The sequence below is a fragment of the Malaclemys terrapin genome, chromosome 7 (assembly GCF_027887155.1).
Source record: "Malaclemys terrapin pileata isolate rMalTer1 chromosome 7, rMalTer1.hap1, whole genome shotgun sequence".
NCBI lineage: Eukaryota > Metazoa > Chordata > Testudines > Emydidae > Malaclemys > Malaclemys terrapin.
The window spans coordinates 40,118,281-40,125,544 of NC_071511.1; the positions used below are offsets into that span (position 1 = coordinate 40,118,281).

Below are 7,264 nucleotides of genomic sequence, written 5' to 3' on the forward strand. Positions count from 1 at the left end.
CCCGGATTTGGCTTGTATTATTAGAAAGAAATATGTCTCTCAGCCTGTTCTCTCAGCCTGCTGAATTTGTGCTAAGTGAAGCAGGCCTGTTAGTTTGCAAGGTCTGTGCTAATTGTAGAAAAACATTCAGAGACAAAGAGTTTGTCCTAAAAGTGATAAGATAACAACATGTTACAAATGTTTTTTCTGAATTCGCGAACAAGATTTGTTATTCCTCCACTTTTACATTCCTATCTTGCTTGTGACAAGTGGGATGGATAGATTCATTGGCATCTGTAATGCCCCAATGATTTGAGAATAGTTATGTTAAGTGAAATAGGGTGTGATTGTAAATGTATGTTTGAATGAGTAATGAAAGGTTGATATGCCAGCCTAATAAATAATATATAAATAATATATATTTATATATATAATATAAATAATATCATATAAATAATAAATAATAATAAATAATATATATTTATATATATAATATAAATAATAATAATAAGAATACGCAGAATGGCCAGCCTAATAAATAATACATAAATAATATATATTTATATATATAATATAAATAATTATTTATTATTTATATAATATATAGTTATATATATAATATAAATTATATTATATAAATAATAAATAATATATAAATAATATATATATATTTATATATATAATATAAATAATAAGAATAAGAATACACAGAATGGAAATAACCGGATGACCCCATAGGGCAAAAAGGAATCCACCCCGAACTACCCCAAGGACAGAGGGGCAGAAGAACCGAAGAACAAAATAACAACAAGCTGTCACTGCTGTGCCATCTGCATGATGGACTATCATTTTAAATGTGAGAGCCGTGATTGATTATCACTTCAAATGTGAAAACAGCATGACGAAGCAAACCCTATAGATTTGAATGAGGATGAATCCCAATAAAGACAGACTCTAAAAATGGAGAACTTTGAGTCTGGTTCTGCAACCACCCTCCAGGAGCATCAGATGTGCATCTGACAATGACTCGGCTCCACCCTCGTGTCCAGGCTTCCTGGCCAGTAACATGGCACGAGCAACCGCTAGGCTGGTAACGATAACAACTTAAGCTTGCAGAACATGTGTGTGTGTGTGTGTGTGTGAATAAAGGATAGTAGTTATAGGACACTGTATTTTGTTTTTTCATATCTGAATTTCAACCTTGTATTCACAATAAATGTGGCTTTTTGCCTGATCCCCTTTACAAGATCCTGTTGGTCTTTATTGGTATAACAATAGCCCTGAAATAGGAGGAGGAAGGAGTCAGGATGGGACGATCCTATGATCCCTGCATATACATGGCTGTAGTCCACAGGGTTTCTTTTTGTCCCTGTGCACAGAAGGAATTTGGAAGGCGAAGGTAGTAGGGGCCACTGGGTCCATTGCTGTTGCTCTGCTATTCTTGTGATGTCTGGGGTGGAAAGGTTCCTTCCCTAATGAGTTTCACAGGACTCCAGTTTATATGGACTGGGGACAGTACTCAGGATTTAGTCCTTGATCAGTTTTATCTTCCAGTGTCTCCAGAGCCAGAAACCTTTGTATTTAATAGTGATACTATCTCAGTTTTTTACAGTGTAATGTCCTGCATCCACAAGGAGCCCCAAAACAATCTTCAAACCAGTCCTGTAGCTTTTTCACAAACAAAACTCCTACTGATGTGAATGTGACATCTTGCTTGAGTAACAAGTGTGGATGTGACCCCATAGAACAAACTTTCAAAACTAATTTCACCTTGCAAAATATGTTTGTGTTCAACAAACCAACCAGTCTACAGCAGCGCTATACAGCTGATCAGGACAGTAAATGAAGAAGAATCCTGTATTCATTTAGTATTTCTGTCCAGCACAGAGAGTGACGTAGAAAATAAAACATTTACTACACGGGGTTAATAAAACTTTGGGTTTTTGTCTATTGCCATCTAGTCTACGGCTGAGAAAGAACACTTCCATAAAATTATGTTGGGAAGTGGTGTGCTGGATTCAGAGCAAATACGTTTTCTTTTGATTTTTACAAATTTCTAGCCCAATGTTGGTAACATATAGAAGTGCTATGTGTGCATCATTATAAGCAATAAAAAGCAATACTGTTTAGAGTTGCTGTGATTTTTAGTTTTCATTATTCAGTGCAATTTATTTAGATTGAATTTCAAAGCACTGTTGGCCCTGGGATCATCCAGATAAAACCCCTAGTGTGTCTTCTCCAAACCAAGCCCGTCTGCAATGGCAGCGTGGTGTCTGAACATCTCTCTGGATATCAATTGGCACTTTGAAAAATAAATTATTTTAATCCTATGCAGTCAAATCTCTATTAAATCCTCTCCATTAAATTAATTTAAAATGCATGACATTTTATTTTAAAAATTGCATTTTAAAATATGACCTGTTTAACTACCCAAACTGTGTGTGTGTGTGTGTGTGTGTGTGTGTGAGAGAGAGAGGTGGGGGGAACACACCACACATGAACTATGCATTCTCTCTGCCCCATCTAAAAAGTGTCTTATTTAGATACTTCTATGGAACCCATTATCATAATATCTGAGAACCAGATTTTAAAGGTTTTTAGGCACCTAACTCTGGCTGATTTCATTGGACATTAGTGGCAAATTTTAAAAAGTATTTAAGTGTCTGAGTGCCCAACAATCTTTAATGTATTTACCCCTGTGAAGAGTAAATTTCTTTTTACTGTGAAGTAACTGACGTTACTGTGCAGTAACTGACATTCTTTGAGATGAGTGTCCCTGTGGGTGTGCCCCTGCGCCTTCGCTCGGAGATTTTTACAGCAGTATTTGTACTGGTCGCGCATGCGCAGAGCCTGCCCTCGCCCCCGCTCTGAGTGTACCTTAATAGTACACGTGCACGACCGGTCTCCTCAGTTCCTTCTCTACAAAGGAGGCTACTCCAACTCTGAAGTAGAGGAGGGTGAGGAGTGGAGCACCCACAGGGACACTCATCTCAAAGAACGTCAGTTACTGCACAGGTGAGTAACCTCCTCTTCTTCTTTGAGAGGTGTCCCTGTGGGTGCTCCACTCCAGGTGACTTGAGAGACACTGCTTTTAAGGAGGTAGGGACTTCAGATTTGGTAAGAATGCGGTAGATAATACAGCTCTGCCTAATCGTGTATCAGAGAGAGAGGGCCTTGAGTAAGGGTGTAATGCTTAATAAATGTGTGTTCAGAAGACCAAGTGGCCGCTTTGTAGATATCAGCCAGAGGAACTTTGCGTAGAAAAGCCATGGAGGTAGCCACAGATCTATTGGAGTGAGTTATGATGCCGGCAGGAGGCGTAACTTTCTTTATCTGGTAGCACAGTCAGATACACTCAGAAATCCAGTTTGAAAATCTCTGGGTAGAAATAGGTGTCCCCCTGGAGTGCTCCGCAATGGAGACAAAGAGTCTGGAAGAGTTCCCAAAGGGTTTGGTTTCATCCAGATTGAATGACAAAGCCCTGTGTACATCTAATGTATGCACTGTGGAGTCAAAAGAATTTGCACATGGTTTAGGAAAGAAGGTTGATAGGTGTATCGGCTCGTTGATGTGGAATGACAAATGCACAGTAGGGGACAGGTTGCGGAAGCTTGGCGAGGAGCTAAGTGGCGGACCAAGTATGTGACTGAATGTGAGCGGAAGCAGTTGAAGGCTGTGCAATGAACTTTGTTCGGCAGATCCTGCCAAAATGTAATTTAGCATAGTTCAGCATGTTTTTGTCTGTAAACAAGTTAGCTTATATAACGAGTACAATTTATGAATGCAATGAATGTAGCCAGCTGTTGACCCCATGTAACCTTGAGATAAGTGCGGGGGGATATAGCATTGCAGCGGACTCCCTTCAGTGAAGTCCTGCCTGCCAGCTGTCCCGGACGGTCAGAGTTCCCCCGCAGCCCCTCCGCGCATCTCAAGAGGCTCCCCGCGCCGCTTGGAGTGTAAGTTCTTCCCTCAGTAAAGCCTTGCTTTTTACTCTCAGGCACCGAGTGTCATTCTTTTGCTGGTATTACAGCCCCTCTTGTTGGCACAGCACCTTTGGAAGAAACTTGGGATGTAGTCGGAGGGTAACCTTGTCCTTGAAAAATAGTGTATAAGGTGGGTCTGCCATGAGAGCTGCTATTTCTCCTGCCCGTCTGGTGGAGGTGATTGTACTAAGAATGCTGTTTTCATAGAAAGATGTAAGAAGGAGCAAGTGGCTAGGGGCTCGAATGGTTGTTGAGTTAAGCATGATAATACTAACTGAAGGTCCCACGGAGGGGTAGGAGGTTTAATGTCCAGGTATAGGGATTGTAGCCCTTTAAGAAAACACTTGGTGATTGGCTGAGCAAAAACAGAGGTATCGTCAATCTTGTCATGAAAAGTTGTAATAGCAGCTAAGTGGACTTTGATGGAGCTGAAAGAAAGGCCCGATTCCTTGAGGTCTAAAAGGTAGTTGAGTATGAGCCAAAGAGGTGAAGAAGTAGGAGGATGTTGTTTACTTGAGCACCATTGTGTGAATCACTTCCACTTGCAGAGATAAGTGATTCGAGTAGATTGTGTTCTGCTATGTAGGAGCATGCTTTGAACCTGCTCAGAGCATGCTAGTTTGTTTTGGGAGAACCATGTAGGAACCAAGCTTTGAGATGAAGCATGGACAGGTTGGGATGAAGAAATCGGCCATGTTGCTGTGATAGGAGGTTTAGAGTGAGGGGCAACAAAATTGGTGGGCGAAGTGACATTCTGGTGAGGAACGGAAACCACGGTTGTCTGAGTCACGACGGGGCAATCAGAATTACTGTGGCATGATGTGTTCATATCTTTGTCAGAACTCTGTGGAGGACAGGTATTGGGGGAAATACATATAGCAGGTCCTGGTCCCATGAGATCATGAATGCGGATCCCAGGGAATGTTTGCCCAGTCCTGCTCTGGAGCAAAATTTGGGACATTTCATGTTTTTCACTGTTGCGAAAAGATCTATGGTTGGGTATCCCAAAATGCAAAATATATTGCGGATGATTGTGTTGTTTATCTCCCATTCATGATCCCAGGGAAAGCATCTGCTTAATTTGTCTGCTGTGGTATTCATAGCTCTGGGAAGATAGGCGGCTGATGTTGTTCGCAAGGCTCCAATTCCAGAGCTTTATAGCCTCTGTGCAAAGTGAATGAGAGCGAGCTCCTCCCTACCTGTTCAGATAGAACATGAGGGCGATGTTGTCTGTCATTATCCGTACATGTTGGTTCCAGATCAATGGGAGGAAGTGAAGGCAGGCACTGCATATGGCTCAAAGTTCTAGGACATTTATGTGTAGGGAAGTTTTGGTTGAAGACCATAGCTCCTGAGCTGTGTGGTGAGATATGCATGCACCCGACCCTGTGAGGGATGCATCGGTAATCATTATGAGGGATGGAGCATCCTGTAGCAAGGGGACTTCAGAGCAGAGATTGGAGGGAACTGTCTACCATAGGAGAGAGTCTTTGACTCTGAAGGGTATGGATAGATGCTTGTTTAGAGCGTGTACATTTGGTCTGTAAACCGTGGCCAACCAAGCTCAGAAGCACCTCATGTTGTGCATTTTTGACCACGAAAGTGCATGAGGCCATGTGACCCAATAGATGTAGACCGTCTCAAGCAGTGACCTGAGGACTATTGCGAAGTTTCGTGGCCAGTAGTTTTATGGTGTTGAAGCGGTCGGGAGGGAGAGATGCTAATCCCGTCCAGGAATCAAGGTGAGCTCCAATGAACTCCAGGTGCTGGGTAGGAGCTAACCTGGATTTGTTTTTGTTTATTTGTAGGCTGAGGGATAGGAAGCAAGCGACGGTGAGTTGCGTGAATCAAAGCACTTCGTTGAGCATTGTGACTTTGAGGAAACAATCATCGAGGTAAGGAAATATTATGACCCCTTGTCTTGTGAGGTAGCCAGTGACTATGACTAGGAGCTTGGAAAAAACTCGGGGGGCGGTGGATAGGCTGAAGGGTAGCACCCTGTATTGAAAATGTATCGAGCCGAGGGTAAAATGAAGGAAATGTCTGCGGGCTGGATGTATAGTCACATGAAAATAGGCGTCCTGTAGGTCGAGGGTTGAAAACCAATCCAGCTCCAGCTCTGGGATTATGGTGGTGAGGGTAACCATTTTGAACTTTTGCTTTTTGATGAATTTGTTGAGATGCCTGAGGTCGAGAATTGGTTGCCATCCCCATTTTCTTTTCTGTTAAAACATAATGGGAGTAGAAATCTTTTCTTCTGTGTTGTTTGGGCACAAGTTCCACTGCTCCTAGTAGAAGGTGTTGTACTTCTTGGAGGAGCAGTTACTCGTGAGAGGAGTCCCTGAAGAGGTACGGGGAGGGAGGGTGGGTGGGAGGCAAGGATATGAAAGGGATGGAATAGCCAATTATGACGACCTCTATAACCCACTTGTCAGTGGTAATGTTTTGCCATTGGTGGTAGAATGGCCATAGGCGGGGTGTCCAAAAATAGGGACATGGGGTGTAAGTGCTGAAGTGGGAATGTTGTTTTCTATACCCTCGACCAAGGCTTCAAACCTGCTTATTAGTCGGAGCGGGTTGAGATGCTGCCGAAGAATTGGGGCAGCGATGCTGGTATCTGGGTCTCTGGAGTTGCTGCTGCTGTTGTTGCTCAGGTGACCTATGGAATTGCTGGGTGTATGCAGGGTACCGTGGGTGCTGGTAAGGTTGATATCTATATTGTCACCTTCTGGTCATAGGTGTTTGAATTCCCAGGGACCAGAGAGTTGCCCTTGAGTTCTTCATTGAGAGAAGTACGTCGTTCATCGTGGAGGCAAAGAGTTTGTCACCATCGAAGGGAAGATCTTCAATGGTACTCTGGGCCTCTCGAGGAAAGGAGGAGGAGGAGAGCCATGAACCTTGGCACATGACAACTGCTGTAGCAGTAGATTTTGCTGCAGTATTGGCTGCATCGAGGGATGCTTGAAGAGTGGTATGTGAGATGATTTGTCCCTCGGAAACTAGAGCCGTAAATTGTTGTTTCTTTTCTTCCAGAATTTCATCAATAAAGTCCATGAATTTGTTGTAATTTTTGTGGTCCTATTTTGCCAGAACAGCAGTATAATTAGCAATGCAAAATTGTAACGTAGAAGATGCATATACTTTGCGTCCGAGCAGATCTAATCGCTTACTGTCCTTATCAGATGGGGTGGATGGGGAAACTGGTGCTTGGTTTTTTGGTTGACTGCATCTACTACCAACGAGTTTGGCGCTGGATGTGTAAAAAGGAATTCACAGCCCTTGGAAGGGATGAAGTACTTGCG

General features: G+C 42.7%; 1 long non-coding RNA gene across 1 annotated transcript; it reads left to right on the top strand.

The window, feature by feature from the left end:
* Nucleotides 1-3,875: 3,875 nt before the first annotated feature.
* Nucleotides 3,876-6,956, top strand: LOC128840970 (uncharacterized). Its single transcript, XR_008445753.1, has 3 exons — nt 3,876-3,935; nt 5,771-5,857; nt 6,701-6,956. It is a non-coding gene; the product is annotated as an uncharacterized LOC128840970 (long non-coding RNA).
* Nucleotides 6,957-7,264: the final 308 nt, after the last annotated feature.